Genomic DNA, 17,404 nt, shown 5'->3' with positions numbered 1-17,404 from the left:
CTAAAGATTCCAATTTTTTACTCATCATGTCCATGTTGGTTTTACATATTTCCTTTTTTCCATGCATATTGATGCTATCATCAATATAGTATGAACATCTTATGCCCATTTTTCGGAAAAAAGCATACACTGGCTTTAATACAGTACAGCCAAAGCGGCACAAACATAATCCGCGACTACGCCACGGCCAGATTATTAGTCCGCGGCGGCCGAATCGTGTGTTCACGCGGCGTATCGCCGTGGCACTCGGCATCGATCCGCGCAACGACGGCGAGTCTGTATTAACCACGCGTACTTTCGCGGAGTAAATCCGCCGCATACGTACGCGGCGGATCGAGTGAAAAGATATCCACCTACATGTACATACATGTATGTGTAGCGTAGAATTAATTACGCGCAACTGTTTATGTTTCGTTCGATTATCATTATTAAATTTGTAATCCGAAACACACTTCCGAATTTTAATGCTAACGCGTCCTTTGGCAAATTCTAGCGTCAAATAAACAGTGCTAAAATATCCTTTGTTTCACAAAAAGCGCGCGAAAATTATGCAGACATGTAGAACGTCGTTTGGAAAGTTTGGGTGTATTTTGTGTTGTATAAATACATGAACATCACGTCAGGCGTAAATCGCGTGTTCAGTGGAGAAAAAAAACGCCCCGATTAGACGTTATTTCATCATCTCTATAAATAGTAACAAATGCCAAAATGTATTTGATACATAAGGCAATATCGAGAATGTTTGTGTATCGTAAATATTAACCAGCATTTGCTTTAAAACTGGAATATACGGGATTATCGGGTAATTAGTAGCGATATTAACTGTATAATATGAACAAAATAAAACGTGTTTATATACGCATATTCAAACAATAGTTATAATAAGCTGATAATTAACAAAACTACAAATACGTCGTCACCGTCTTGATTATTGATGTGGCTTCAAACTGCTAATTTTCTCAGCTAAAATATAATAGCGGAATCAACATGCAATTAATTTATAAATCCACCATATGCTGGAGCCTGACCACTTGTATGTGCGAAAACATAATTACGTGACCTTGTTTATGTGTGAAATACATACGCTACGGGCGGGAAACAAACTTAATAATCGGCCAGACACATTAACTATGCTTACATGTATATGCTAATACAATCCGCGCACAATAAATTTATTATGATTTTAATTATTATTATAATTGTTCTTTCAAAATTTGTTAACTACATGTAACTAATAATTAAAAAAAAAATATTTCATGATCTCATCGACTCGGCATCATGTCGCGGACCGCGGCATGCCTCGGAGGACAGATGCGAAGTTTCGCGGCGAAATGCGACTTGCCGCCGCATACTGACGCGGCTTCAACGACTGATGCGGCATCGACTCGTTTCGCCTTGCCGCCGCGGATCGCGAAATACGTTTGTTCCGCTTTGGCTGTACTGTACCTCGGTAAAATAATAAGGGGCTGAACTTAAACCAAAACAGAGACACACAAAATTATATAATTTATTCCTCCACTCAAATTTTAGATATTTAAAATATTGTTTGTCAATGGGTATTGACCAATATGCCTCTTTTAAATCCAAATTTGTGAAAAAATCATTTGGTTGTACTAATTTCAAAACAAATAGAAATGCCTCTTGTTTAAATTTTTCATAATGAACAAATTCATTAAATTTATTATCGGTCTAAATTCTCCATTTGGTTTTGGTACAAGAAAAATATTTGAAATATATTCATTACTTTCACGAACTGTTTGAATAATAGCCCCATCCTTCAACATATTTTCAATTTCATTATCAATTACTAATTTTTCATAATCATTAAATTAAATTTTATTTGGAGGTTTCTTTTGATGTGGAGGATTATCAAATACAATTTTGTATCCTTGTATGGTTTTAAGTACCCATTTATCTGATGTTATTGTCAACCATTCATTGTAACAAGCCTTCAATCTCTCAGAATTGCTTTCAATTACCTTTATTTTGAAGACCTTGCTTAGTTTGGGGCTTTAGGCGCAGTTGTGCTGGACTTCTTCTGGCTTTTGAAGTCATGTTTATGGCCAAACTGCCCATAGTCAGTCACGGCCGCCTGTCTGCAGGAGCTGTTTGTTCCACGGCCATATGTGCGAGCCCTCCATCTGCCCCGTCGGCCCCTAATATGACCAACAGAAGTGGGTTTTATCATGGGATATTTCCCAACTCTTACACTAGTTGCACACTTTTTCAGTTCTTTACTCACATCATCACCAAACAAGTTACTTGTAATAGGTGTATTAATATTGCAAATACTAGAATACTTTTGTATTAGGAAAGGTCTCAACAAATACCTACGCCGGACACTCATATTAAATTGGACTTGGCCAAGCATTGTCAATGAATCTGCAATAAGTGTTTTTATTTCTGGAGCTTTTCCAATATGTGGCTTTAAGAGTTTAGCCAATGTTAAAATGGGTATCATACCCGCAGTAACCAGATTCTGAGTATCACGTAATAAACGGTCAGTGGTTTGAACCCTACGGTGACGTGCTAGATCACCCCAAATTTCCTCATTAACTTTTGGTGCTGACATAAATTGGCAATTGGACAGTATTGTGTATTTGTCTACCGTTTCATTTACATTACACATATGAGTGCACGAATCATTGATTAATTATGCCAAGGACTCAGACACTGGGTCACCCAATTCTGGTGCCTTCAATTTTGCCTGTGGCCATAAATCATCATCAGGATTTTCATCATCAAAATCATCAAAAAGAGAATTCTCAACTCTGTTTAAAAATGAACAATTTAAGTTTGATTTTCACTTGTTTTGATTATCCGAAACTAAATCTTTATCAGATATTTCTGCCTCGTAACTATCGCCATCTGAGCTATTCAACATACCATGAGTAGGAATCAAAGCAGTTTTGTTTCTGTACCCCCAAAACTGCCCTTAATTTGTCCACAGAATCAGGAGTGAGCTTATTTAAATCAACAATATTATCCGAGACCACATCCTGTCCGCCATTGTTATTTTTGTCAATACGAGGCTCATTACTCGCTCGTGTGATTCATCGGTCTTTATTGTTTTCGTTACCTTGCATACAACTGACTGCAGTGGAGCCCACTGCTGGGATTTATTCGTTATCTCATATTCGTCATTCGACCCTAAATCATTCAAATTACTTGTGTCAGATTCGTAATGCACTGAATGAACTGAATTGTGTTCACTGTGGTCAGAGAGAGACAAGACATCGTCTTGCTTTCCACTTCTCTTACGTCTTGACATCGTCAAGAAAAAATGTGGGCTTTAAAGAAAGCGTACAATACAACAACGTTGAATAAATACTATACTATATTTAACAAACAACAACACAATTAACAATTCGCGTTCGAATTTCAAACAATTCAAGAGCATGCCACGTGGTCACTTACCAAGCTTTTCAATGTTCAGCTGTGTTATAGAACCTGCGACCGGGTCGCTAAAATGACTATGAGATTTGCATGTGGATCTCGAGCTTATATGTATGATTGGTCACATGGTGTAAGGTCATTTTTTGACCTTTAAATTGCGACTATTTTGCGGGTCACTAGAGTGATATGTTTGTATATAAGAGCAGTTGGCCTTCGAAAATAATGAGCTAATTTATTAAAAAGCTAGTCATCATTGAAATTGTGAAACCTTATATCATGGTGAATATAATGAATTAATATTGGTTTGATGGCTGGATTCAAGGTCTATGTGATAAGTATGATTAATAATACACACATGTTTTTGTCCAATTAATTGAAATTGATTTATGCTATTACGGCAGTTTGCATTGCGCATGGTGTGGGTTTTGCAATTCAAAATTCTAACTGCAGTGAAAATATGGTTTCCGCTCAATAGCTTTAAACATTAAAGTATATTGTCCATCTGAATTGTTGATGATGATGATTTTGGTTCAAATAGTATCTATTGTTTAACTAGTATAGCTTCATATGTTAATTGAAGGTTAAAGATTATGTCACTTTAAATGACTTTGCTATTAAAATTCCAATTGTAAAAAAAATGTCGGCATACAAAAGGCAGCCATTGGTATATAAGCACATTGTTGTAAATACAAAGCAATCAGACTGCTTCTTTGTTCAGTCATTGATAAAGACAGAAACAAACTTTGGAAGAGTTTATAGGCTTGAATACATTAGATATCAGATATCCCCCTCCAGTGAATTACGTTCAGCTAAATTGTCATGTATTCAAGCTCAATAGAAGATATTTAGTTACTATTGAAATGTTACTAAAATTGAAATAACTTTATCGTGACAAATCAACTTTGTTTTGTTTAAAAATTGCCAACATATAAGTTTGCCTCAAAAGACAATTAACATATATACCTACTTGGAATAGGTGTGTATGGGGAGAAACTAAAATCACTTAGTCAATCTTTTTTCCATTGGTATGAAATACATGAGTTTATGTTATAAATCATACAACAGTCACAATATACACTAACAAAGGATAATTAAGTGTTGATCCCATGCGCATGTCTATGCAAGCTTGATAGCAAACAAAGTGGGTCTTTACACTTCTTTCAACGCGTCGTAAAATGTCTTATAATTGGTCCTATCGGCATAGCTCTTGACAGCTTTTTTTCTGATCTAAGCATCTTGTATCTGAAAAAAGTTTATGCTTATGTTGTTAAATGCATCATTCCTGGCTATGGACTTGGGGTTCGTGAGGTAGGCTTTGTAAAGGTGGTGTTTCTCACCAATAACTGCTCAATGTCCTCTCATCAAACCAGTCCTTGTGTTTCTTGCCCCAAATGTGTCTGTGACTGGAGCATAAATCAGCTTTTTGAGTGATGCCCAATCCAACGTTGTTCCAGAGCTTTCACAAAGGACAGCTTGCAGCTGGTAGTCTTCAACTTGGCCATGTTCAAAGGTGAAGGGGCCTTCTTTCTTTGCCAACTTTGTTTGGGCTGAATATGTATATTGGGTTTGTTAATAATGAGGCGGTGATCTGTCCAGCATTTGGCAACCAAGATCGAATCGGTCACCTGTACATCGCGCCTGTAACTCTTTATCAAGATAACGTAGTCAATAAGATGCCAGTGTTTTGAGCAAGGATGCAACCTCCATGACGTTCGGTAATGGGTGTGAAGGGGCAAGAAAGTGCTTGTGATCAGAAGTGCTCAGCACATGTCTGGAGAAAAAGATGACCATTGCTGTTGCTGTGGACCACTCCATGGTGTCCAAGGACTTCCTTGTTAGGGCCAACTATTGCGTTTAAGTCAATTAAAAGTTTAGCTTGTCTTAAAACATAACATTATTTGATTATTTTGGTCACCTGTGATATGTTTATCATATATATACATGTATAAAAATAAAGGGTATTAAGACTTATTAAAATTCCTTCTTGTAATTTAGGTAATTATAGGAAATTATAGTTTTTTTTAATGAATGTCATTGAAGATAAGGTCAGATTAACAGGAGGTGTTCTCGTTGTGAACAAGTGCGCCAACGTTTTGGGGACCAGTGAAACCCCTGCATAATGCTTCAATAAATCATGACCCTTGGGCTTATGTAACATGGTTAAGTGGCTGTCTAATATGTTTCGATAACTCATGACACTGGGGCTTATGTAACATGGTTAAGTGGCTGTCTACTGTGTTTCAATAGATCATAACCCTCAGGCATATGTAACATTGTTAGTGGCTGTCTCCTATGTTTCAATAAATCATGACCCTGAATGGGGCGTATGTAAAATGGTTTAGTGGCTGTCTCCTATATGTTTAAAAAAATCATGACTCTGGGGCGTATGTACATGAAACATGGTTTAGTGGCTGTCTCCTATGTTTCAATAAATCATGACACTGGGGCGTATGTAAAATTGTTTAGCGGCTGTCTACTATGTTTGAATAAATCATGACCCTGAGGCTTTTGTAACATGGTTTAGTGTCTCTCTGCTATGTTTGAATAAATCATTACCCTGGGGCGAATATAACATGGTTTAGTGGCTGTCTACTATGTTTTAATACATCATGACCCTGGGGCTCATGCAACATGGTTTAGTGTCTGTCTGCTGTGTTTCAATAAATCATGACACTGGGGCGTATGCAACATGGTTTTGTGACTGTCTACTATGTTTCAATAAATCATGACACTGGGGCATATGTAACATGTTTTAGTGGCTGTCTACTATGTTTCAATAAATCCTGACCCTGGGACTAATGTAACATTGTTTAGTGGCTGTCTACTATGTTTCAATAAATCATGACCCTAGGGCTTATGCAGCATGGTTTAGTGTCTGTCTGCTATGTTTCAATAAATCATGACACTGGGGCGTCTGTAACATGGTTTAGTGGCTGTCTACTATGTTTGAATAAATCATGACCCTGAGGCTTTTGTAACATGGTTTAGTGTCTCTCTGCTATGTTTGAATAAATCATTACCCTGGGGCGAATATAACATGGTTTAGTGGCTGTCTACTATGTTTTAATACATCATGACCCTGGGGCTCATGCAACATGGTTTAGTGTCTGTCTGCTGTGTTTCAATAAATCATGACACTGGGGCGTATGCAACATGGTTTTGTGACTGTCTACTATGTTTCAATAAATCATGACACTGGGGCATATGTAACATGTTTTAGTGGCTGTCTTCTATGTTTCAATAAATCCTGACCCTGGGGCTAATGTAACATTGTTTAGTGGCTGTCTACTATGTTTCAATAAATCATGACCCTAGGGCTTATGCAGCATGGTTTAGTGTCTGTCTGCTATGTTTCAATAAATCATGACACTGGGGCGTCTGTAACATGGTTTAGTGGCTGTCTACTATTCAATAAATCATGGCCCTGGGGCTTATGCAGCGTGGTTTAGTGTCTGTCTGCTATATTTCAGTAAATCATGACCCTGGGAAAACACTTGCAACACCGGGGAGGTCGTTTGCACTTACCCAGTAAATTGTACATGTTTTAACTAAATTTGTATCGCAAAATAACATTTCCTCAGAAACCACATGGCCAAAAAGTTTAATTCTTGGTTTGTGGCAGTTTATTTTGATGATTTTTATTTATTTTAAGTTGTTTTACTTGCAACATTGAGGGTTTTTATCAATACTTTGATAATCTCCTATTTACATGTATGTATTCTTATACTTGTCTCTGATCTGGTAGTCTTGATTTGTAAATACAGCTACACTAACAGATTGTACACTCTATATTGAACTGATCTGGTAGTCTTGATTTGTAAATACAGCTACACTAACAGGTTGTACACTATATATTGAACTGATCTGGTAGTCTTGATTTGTAAATACAGCTACACTAACAGGTTGTACACTATATATTGAACTGATCTGGTAGTCTTGATTTGTACTCGGTCAGCTGCTGGAGCGTGCGCGTCGCGACCGAGGCGAGAGTCGCCTGCAGAAGATTTTCTCACCTGTACATATTTCCTTATAGAGGGGAACTTCTGCGGGTGGCTCTGCTAATCCAGCAGAGTCCGTCACCCTCGAGCCGGACGTCTTCCACACTGCTGGGATTGCTGTCTTCTCCAAGATGCAGCGGACTTGTCACCCGCTGTGTATCGTCGAGAGTTCGCCGGCCCGGACCTGCCAGAGGTCCCGTCTGAAGAGGGCCGGGGACGGCGGGACAGCGAGACCACCAGTGTGGGGGACATACGGGACGGACCTGGGTCTGACACACCCCCTCCAGTGCTTCTGCGCTGGGGGGAACCCAAGAACATTGAGGGGATGGCTTTAAAGAGGGACCCCGGGGCGGCGGTACCTAGTGCGCTCAACACGCTGGGGAAACCGTCTCGGGGATGAAGACGACGGCTGATGACAACAAGTGGGCCATAAAGGCGGAGCTGTGTGCTGCAGCGGTGCTGCGTTCAGACATGAATTTGTCTTTTGAGATTGTCTAACTACCAGTGCACATTAAGGTCTCATTGGCCACCGTGCACTGGTCTATTTGGATCTAAATTATTTCTTTGGCGAATACATGGGAAGCCGGGGTAAATTTGACCTACTTTGGCTCTAAATTAATTTTTCTCCCCTGAAAGGTCACAGGGGCAGGTCGGACCATAAAGACTCCGTGGCGTGAAGGGGCTGGTAGGACCTGAAAATAAACTCTGATTTAAAAAAAAAAAAAAAAGTCTTGATTTGTAAATACAGCTACACTAACAGGTTGTACACTATATATTGTTCGAAAGGAAATATTATAGCAGTAAAAGTACATTTACAGTATGTTACAGTAAATACAGCTACACTGACAGGATGTTCACTATATATTGTAATAATGGAAATATTGTAGCATTTACAGTATGTTACAGTGTTTACAAATTTATAACACAAATACATTAAAAGTGGCTTTTATTCATGAGAAATATCTGGCAATAATGCCGTATTTTTATTTATTCATTAGCAAAAACATTTGTTATATGAAAAGTTATAACTCAAAGAAAAAAAATGATTTAAAAAATCTGTCACACATTATAACATTAACCAGCCCTCCCCCTGCAATTCCACCATTTATGGTAACCTACGAAAGAACACTAATAATTTGGGTTAAAATGTACTAATTAAGTATGAATACTGGAAAATTACCTTTTTTCTGTACTCTAGAGAAATATCTGTATGCTATTTTAGAAACGCTTTTGTTTGTGGTATTATTTTCATGTAGAACTTTAACATGTGTTTAAACCTTTGTACTTCACCACCTCAAAACAGTGTATTTATCTGTTCTGAAACAATCAACTCCATTTTGTCATTACTCACTTATTATTCCCCAAAAATGGCGGAAGGATATAGAATAAGCTTGTGCCTCAGTCTGTGAGTCTGTCCGTCTGTCAATAACTTTTCAGGGGTAAATCTCAGAAATTTAAAACAAGATATCAACATGAAACTTCATGTGTGTATAGATATCAATGAGAAGAAGTGTCTTGCACAAGAACCATTACCCTACATTATCTTAAATAAGAGTTATTGCCCTTTTTTATGATGTGTTTTATCAGGGCTATATCTTACATACAGTAAAGCCAAAGCGGAACAAACGTATTTTGCGATCCGCGTTGGCAAGGTGAAACGAGTTGATGCCGCGTCAGTCGTTGAAGCCGCGTCAGTATGCGGCGGCAAGTCGCATTTCGCCGCGAAACTTCGCATCTGTCCGCCGAGGCATGCCGCGCTCCGCGACATGATGCCGAGTCGATGCGCATCATGAAATAAAAAATCTTTTAAAAATTATTAGTTACATGTAGTTAACAAAGTTTGAAAGAACAACTATAATAATAATTTAAATCATAATACATTTATTGTGCGCGGATTGTATTAGCATATACATGTAAGCATAGTTAATGTGTCTGGCCTATTAAGTTTGTTTCCCGCCCGAAGTGTATGTATTTCACACATAAACAAGGTCACGTAATTATGTTTTCGCACATACATTAGTGGTCAAGGCTCCTGCATATGGTGGATTTATAAATTAATTGCATGTTGAATTTGCTATTATATTTAAGCTGAGAAAATTAGCAGCTTGAAGCCTCATCAATAATCAAGACGGTGACTTTGTATTTGTTGTTTTGTTAATTATCAGCTTATTATAACTATTGTTTGAATATGCGTATATAAACACGTTTTATTTTGTTCATATTATATAGTTAATATCGCTAATAATTACCCGATAATCCTGTATATTCCAGTTTTGAAGCAAATGCTGGTAAATATTTACGATACACAAACATTCTCGATATTTCCTTTAGTATCAAATACATTTTGGCATTTTTTACTATTTATAGAGATGATGAAATAAAGTCTAATCGGGGCGTTTTTTCCCACTGAACACACGATTTACGCATGACGTGATGTTCATGTATTTATACAACACAAAATACCCCCAAACTTTCCAAACGACGTTCTACATGTGTGCATAATTTTCGTGCGCTTTTTATGAAACAAAGAATATTTTAGCACTGTTTATTTGACGCTAGAATTTGCCAAATGTCGCGTTAGCATTTAAATTCGAAAGTGTATTTCGGATTACAAATTTAATAATGATAATCGAACGAAACATTAACAGTTGCGCATAAATTAATTCTACGCTACACATACATGTATGTACATGTAGATGGATATCTTTTCACCACGTACGTATGCGGCGGATTTACTCCGCGAAAGTACACTAGGTTTACTACAGACTTGGCGTCGTTGCGCGGATCGAAGCCGAGTGCCACGGCGATACGCCGCGTCAACACATGATTCGGCTGCCGCGTACTAATAATCTGGCCGTGGCGTAGCCGCTTTGGCTGTACTGTACAATAGTCCAACATGAAACTTCATGTGTGTATATACAGGGCCCTCGTTTTGCACTTTTTACCGCCGAATATCCGTGGCTTCCCCCATGAAAAAAGTATACTTTTTTCCCCTTTTTCAGCTAAAAATTCCCTCTCCAAATGTTTATACCTATGTTGCCAGCTGGTATAATGCTACTTACCTTTGATTTAATGTATATTTATATAAATCACATTAAAATATAGCAATTTTAGGTGTTGAATGGTTGGTGAAAAGATCTTCTAAAATTCCCCTTTTCGCCAAAAATGACGCGAAATTTCCTCTCATGAGGGATGTGGGTGGCTTCCCGTGGCGGCAAGAGAGGGCCCTGATATATATTAATCAGGAGAAATGCCTTGTACAAGAACCATAGCCCTCCACTTTTTGAACAAAAGTTATAATGCCCTTAAGTTTTTTCTTTTTGTATGATGCAACTGTTCATGGTTATAGATCACATATAATTCAAGATTCCAACAAGAATTGTCATGGGTGTATATATATCAATAAGGAGAAATGCTTTGTACAATAACCATAACCCTTCACTGTCTTAAACATGAGTTATTGCCCATTGTTATTTATGTATGATGTAATTGTTCAGGACTATATGTCAAATATGGTACAATATTTTTGCATTAAACTTCATGGGTGTGTAGATCAATGAGAAGTGCTATGCATAAGAACCATAACCCTACACTTTCTTAAATAAGAGTTATTGACCCTTGCTTTTTTTTAATGATGCAACTTTTCAGGTCAATACATCCGATACAATACAGATTTCGACATGAAAGTACATGGATGTATAAATCAATAAGGAGAATTGTTTTGCATGAGAACCATAACCTTACACTTTCTCAAATAAGAGTTATGACCCTTTGTTGTTGTTGTACATGTACATGTATCAAGTAACATGTCAAGGCTTTATATCAGATATGCTACAAGATTTCAACATGAAACTCATGGGTTTATTTATATATATTAGGAAAATTAAACTGCTTATAAACAATAACCTTACACTTAATTATTTTGTTTGAGGATTATACTGTATATCAAGAGATTAGCACCCATCCATAAACAAACTTTATTTAGCGGGGATATCAATTTAACAAATTTACTTGTTATGTATGTCCTTGATCGGTGTACATTGTTACAAGGCCATTCAAGATTGAGTTTGTTATTTTTTAGAAAATAAAAAAACTTAACATGAATAAATCATTGTTAAGGCAATCATTTAATGTCAGTAGCAGTAAATGGTTTTTATGCCCCCCCATAGGGTGGACATATAGCAGTTGAACTGTCCGTCAATCAGTCAGTCAGTCAGTTGGTCGGTCAGAAAACTTAAACATTGCCCATAACTTTTGCAATATTGAAGATAGCAACTTGATATTTGGCATGCATGTGTATCTCATGGAGCTGCACATTTTGAGTGGTGACAGGTCAAGGTCATTATTTAAGGTCAAAGGTCAAATATATGGCTTCTAAGCGGTGCAGGCATTGAGTTTCTGACAAACACATCTTAAATTTTTGAAGTTTGATTATAAAATTAAGAAATGTAGTTGCATAAGATAATGTATAAATTGTGGCCAACTCAATAGCTTTAAAAGAATTTTGCAAAAAAGAAATGCCCATAGAGTATATTAATTTAACTTAGGTCTGTTGGAATGTGAAAGCAATTTTTAAAAGCTGAATAACAGATCTATTTGCATGTTTCTCTTGACTATACTATACCCTTGTCAAATAAAAACGCACTTTTTACCAAAACACACATTTAGCGCACTTAAAAGTGCGTTAATTGTGTGTTTTTTGTTAATATGTGCGTTTTCAGTGATCAAAAGTGCATTTAAGTGCGCTTTTTGTGCGTTTTTGCTCTTCAAGTGCGTTATTTTAGTGAAAAAGTGCGTTTTTTGTGTGTTTTCTTCATCTGTAAGTGCGCTTTTGAGTGTAGATGTGAGCAAAATGTGTGTTTTTTATCTAAGAAGAGCGTCTTTTATTTAGGAAGTGCGTTTTTTGTGTGTTTTCTTCATCTGTTAGTGCGCTTTTGAGTGTAGATGTGAGCAAAATGTGTGTTTTTTATCTAAGAAGTGCGTCTTTTATTTAGGAAGTGCGTCTTTTATCTAAGAAGTGTGTTTTAAGGTTTACAGATGTGGGTTTTTTCTCACAAAAGTGCGTTTTTCGATTTTGATGTGCGTCTTTTTTAAGTCTTTCATAAGTGCGTTTTTATCATATGATCTGTTTTAAAAGGATGTATCTAAAAAGACACATGTTTAACACACTTCTTAAAAAGTGCGTCTTTAACAACCGTTTAGCAAATGTTGTACAGAAATTGAACAAGAAACAAAATTGTTGCAGGCTCTAACAATTTATTTACATCAAATGATTAAACATAGACATATATCTCAGTAACCTGTAATAATATAAGGGGCAGTTTGAATAATTACTGGTTGTCCATATTAACCTGTTTAATGTTTACATACTTTATCATACAATTTCAATGCATACCCTATTGCTTACGTTTTAATCTCAAACATTTCTAAAAAATTCCACCTAAATCAGACTGTGTGTAACTAATTAAAAATATTGAAAGTGTCAAAAGTATTATGTGGGCTTGATAGTATCAATTATATTTCCTCAACATAAATAAGTATTTGAACTTTCTTATACTGATATTTATACCCTAATACAATTAATGTCTACCACATTGACCATAAACATACATTTTAAAAGGCAATTAAAATAATATTTATACTATTAATATTATTTGCTAAAACCATTCAGCATGTTATATTTAAATATTTACAATTAAATATAATGTGTTAAGGGTGCTGTGTATTATTCAATAAATATTTTGGTGTTGAAATGACTGCCTTATCAGTATTTCTCAAATTATGCAATTTTTGGCTTAGACACAGCATGGTATCAGATAAGAGAATAGCCAGTCCCTATCAGTCCTCCATCTAAGCCTAACTAAGGGGTGTTGATATACTTTTGATTTGTTCAGGCACCATTTATTTGAGAACCACAGATAGGAAGTTATTTTTTTAAAACAAGCAGCATCAGCAACTGACTTTAAGCTAGAATTAAGACTTATTATTTTAGTGTAAAATGTCTTGAAATACTTTCAGCATGAAGTATTGTGTGATGAAAAAAATGTGAATTTACTACAATGTGTAAATCAACAATAAAGGAGATTAAAAGTGGGTGGTTAAAGACATATAAAGTGATATGGTCTAGTTCAACAACTGCCTGTATTTTTGGAATACTGAAGAACAGTCTGTTGTAACAGGTTCGTATTTTCAATTCTGCATCCCTTTTTTATTTAGTTTATTGAATTAATAATGATCATTATCATATTTATGTATTGTCACTGGGAAATGTAAATGGATGAGTAAATGTAATGCAATTTTAAAGAAAAACAACACCATTTGAATTATTATGGCTGTATTTTATGGTTATTGTCATCTTAAAGTTATTTATACCTATTTTTGGTCATTAATGAACAGATTTTTCCCCCATATTAAATGAGAACTTTTAAATTTATAGGTTAAACCCCATGGAAAGAATGTGCATCATCGCATCGCCTGCCAAAAAAGGGAGCAAAAAAGAGACTACCTGATGTATGGACTTGAATACCAGGTTTTACCCTGCACAAGCTGGCCGACATGAGGAGAACAGGAGTGGGAAAACCGCACCCTCTTCTTGACCAAGAAAAGCTGGATTTGTTTAGAGGTAAAACTATACAGGGTACTGGTTATTGCATTTTAAAGGTGTCACACTTCCGGCCAGTCCACACAGCAAAATGAGACCACGTATCTTGGTACATTTTCGAACAGTATTTTCTATCAAACATATTTATTTATGAAAAGCGTTAAGTCACATGTGATCAGGGGATTAAAATTGCAAAATAAACAACCAAAAACAACAAGCAAACAAACTAGTTTTGATTTAAATTTATAATATTTATAGCAACAAGATTACCATAACAGCAATATTCAACACTTACATTATAAAATATCTTTCAGGACCTGATCAAATGAGATCATGCACGAGACGCATCGCGCAAAGGCCATGACAGTATAATTGTTGCAAAGAAGTTTGACCGGCTAGTGGCAGACTTGGAGAGAAAGATGAGAGCTGCACTCCACTGCCTCAAAGAAATGCTGAAAGGCCTTGATTGATATGCATCTTTCTTATGTATATAGCTGTTCCTGTGTATATACTGTACATGTTATTATAGTATGCTATTATTTTTTGTTTATTTATAATCAAATTATGTTTATATTTATTTCATCAAATTGCCATTGATATTTAATTACTCATGTATGTTAAAAAATGTTGGTGTACATTAAAGTATAAAATTGAATTATCTTGTAATTATTAAAATACACAAATATATATGTCTATATAATTATTGGTTTTTATTGCATATCTGAATTAAAAAAAACTTTTAACAGCATATAATTGAATCAACTGTTAAGGCAAAAGATGCACCTTTAACGCACATGTGTGCTTTTTGTGAGTGCGTTTTTTGCTGCCATTCATTTGCGTAAATTGTGCGTTTTGTGTGGGTTATAACTGCGCTTAACGTGCGTTAAATGTGCGCTTTTTGTGAGTTAAATGTGCGCTTTTTTATTTAAAAAGCGCACATTTAACGCACATAAAAGCGCACATTTAACACACATGTGCGCTTTTATGTGGGTTATAACTGCGCTTTTCGTGAGTTAAATGTGCGCTTTTTAAATAAAAAAGCGCACATTTAACTCACAAAAAGCGCACATTTAACGCACTTAAAAGCGCACATTTTACACACATAAATGGCAGTCAAAAACGCACTTATAAAAAGCGCACGTTTAACGCACATTTAACGCACATAAAAGCGCACTTTAACACACATGTGCGCTTTTATGTGGGTTATAACTGCGCTTTTTGTGAGTTAAATGTGCGCTTTTTAAATAAAAAAAGCGCACATTTAACTCACAAAAAGCACACATTTAACGCACTTAAAAGCGCACATTTTACACACATAAATGGTAGTCAAAAACGCACTTATATAAAAAGCGCACGTTTAACGCACATTTAACGCACATAAAAGCGCACATTGAACACACTTATAAAAAGCACACGTTTAACGCACATAAAGCGCACATTTATCCACAAAAAGCGCACATTTTCTTGTTTGTTTGTTTTTGTTAAAAACTCACTCGGTAAGAAAAAGCGCACAAAAAACGCAGTGCCAATACCGCCACGTTTAACGCACGCAAAACGTACGTAAAACGTACATTTCACACACTTTTTTGAGAAGGGAAAAGACACAAAATTGACATTGCTTATTTGATCATTTGAATTGATAACACACTTGAATAATTATAGTGGAAATATCATACCTCTATGGTCAAACTATGACTTTAAAAAATTATTCAGTACCCATGCTTCAATTATCTCCTACAATCAGATTACCCTACCCATTGAATACCTGAACATTGAAATATATTAATTAGATATAATCGCTCTGCAAATCTCTTTGTGTGAGTGTAGTGTTAGGCAATTTGAATAAGATTTTTAATAGATTGAATTGCTTTCATCCCTGCCAAATCAATTTAGGCCTTAGACTATATAATTTTAATGGCTGTAATATGAGAATCATACTTAAAATTGTCTATACAAAAATCACTGGTGATCATCAATTAAAGAGACTTTTGCAAATGTTACAGTTACAATCCCAGGTTCAAAAACTGACCATGATCAAGTGACAAATAAGCGATATAGATGTACATATTTGACTAAGATTACAACTCATCTTTAAAGGCCAAGTCAGAGTTGTTATATATGGCATGCAACATCATTTAGTGGTCATCTACCAAGTTTGTTAAAATAATTATCTTGGATGAAAATTGACCATGCTTGTTGATGTGGGAACTTAAATATTTCAAAATTAATTGCATAGCTTAACAACTTAAAAAACACACACAAATTACACAGCTTTGATACATGTATGTGGTATGTTTGTCCTCTATAAGGATTGTATGAAACAGTTGACCCTATTACACAGTTGAGTGATCAAGGGCATTCTTGGTTCTTTTGTCTCAACCATTTAATCAATTGAACATTGTTTTCAATGATTAATTTCAGCTTGAAAAGAGATATAAACTAAATTAATGATTATTAATGCAGTTCTTAAATAGTGCCTATATTTAGAGGAAAGTCTATCCTTATGCTGCTTTAAGCTACTGTAATCCTTTCAGTTGACACAAACATGCATATAACATTATAGGAACGAAAATACAGGTTCTATGGCCCAACAAGTTTTAATAATGTTTGAAAACAAGTCAATACACATGACAAGATTTTATTATCTTAGCAAATTAGATTGTCCTCTCCCGCATATTCCTTTTATGAAAAAAAATGTTCAAACAACTGTAAACTTTGGTATACAAGGTTTTGCATTTAGTTCACAGTAAAAACTGTAGTTAAAGTATTTTCAATAAGAAATTTGCCTATTGTCTATGTAATCCACTCCAATAAGAATTTTACCCTTATCAACATATTAATATTCCTTTATGAACGATTTTCAAGGCATTTTTGTGAAATTGTATTTTTTACAAAATAAATTTTTGAATTGCTTCTTATTGAAATTCATTTTTATAAAATGTTTAAAATCAATCCTGTTAATGGCCTAAAATATTGTCGCTTTGAGGAATGGCTTTGCACATGACCGTCAGTTGGTCTGTCTATCACCAGGCAAATTGGTATGACATTATTTTGTGAGAACAAAAATGCTCCTATTAATTTTGAGGGTTGCAGGTCAAAGGTCAAGGTCACAAGAGTTTGTCACAGTATATTTGTTTCTACATATCTTGAGAATTCTTCGAACCATTATCATTATCATGCAAAGGTATACATGTATATTGGTTTCTTGAGAGAAAGAACAGTGGATACTTATTGATTGGAAATTAATCGAGACTTGATGAAGATTGATTGTAATTTTATTGAACCGAAGCTGACACAGACTTTACATGAGAGAACGGAAGTTGTCGGTGAAGGTCATTCTTTAGAGAGTATATAAATAATGAAGAATGGTGCTCATGGGTGGGATGTTATATAATATATGGGAGGGCAT

At 35.6% G+C, this 17,404-nt stretch overlaps 1 protein-coding gene and 1 long non-coding RNA gene across 10 annotated transcripts in view; both read left to right on the top strand.

The window, feature by feature from the left end:
- LOC127863181 (uncharacterized) overlaps nt 1-17,404 on the top strand; it is a 397,789-nt gene that overhangs the window by 216,023 nt on the left and 164,362 nt on the right. The gene's annotated exons all lie outside the window — the stretch shown is intronic.
- On the top strand, nt 12,498-15,589 carry LOC127863195 (uncharacterized). Its single transcript, XR_008040983.1, has 3 exons — nt 12,498-13,573; nt 13,831-14,016; nt 14,310-15,589. It is a non-coding gene; the product is annotated as an uncharacterized LOC127863195 (long non-coding RNA).

Source organism: Dreissena polymorpha, unplaced genomic scaffold, assembly GCF_020536995.1.
Source record: "Dreissena polymorpha isolate Duluth1 unplaced genomic scaffold, UMN_Dpol_1.0 chrUn002, whole genome shotgun sequence".
Classification (NCBI taxonomy): domain Eukaryota; kingdom Metazoa; phylum Mollusca; class Bivalvia; order Myida; family Dreissenidae; genus Dreissena; species Dreissena polymorpha.
Note: the sequence above shows the minus strand (reverse complement) of the source record. Positions and strands in the feature narration are given on the sequence as shown.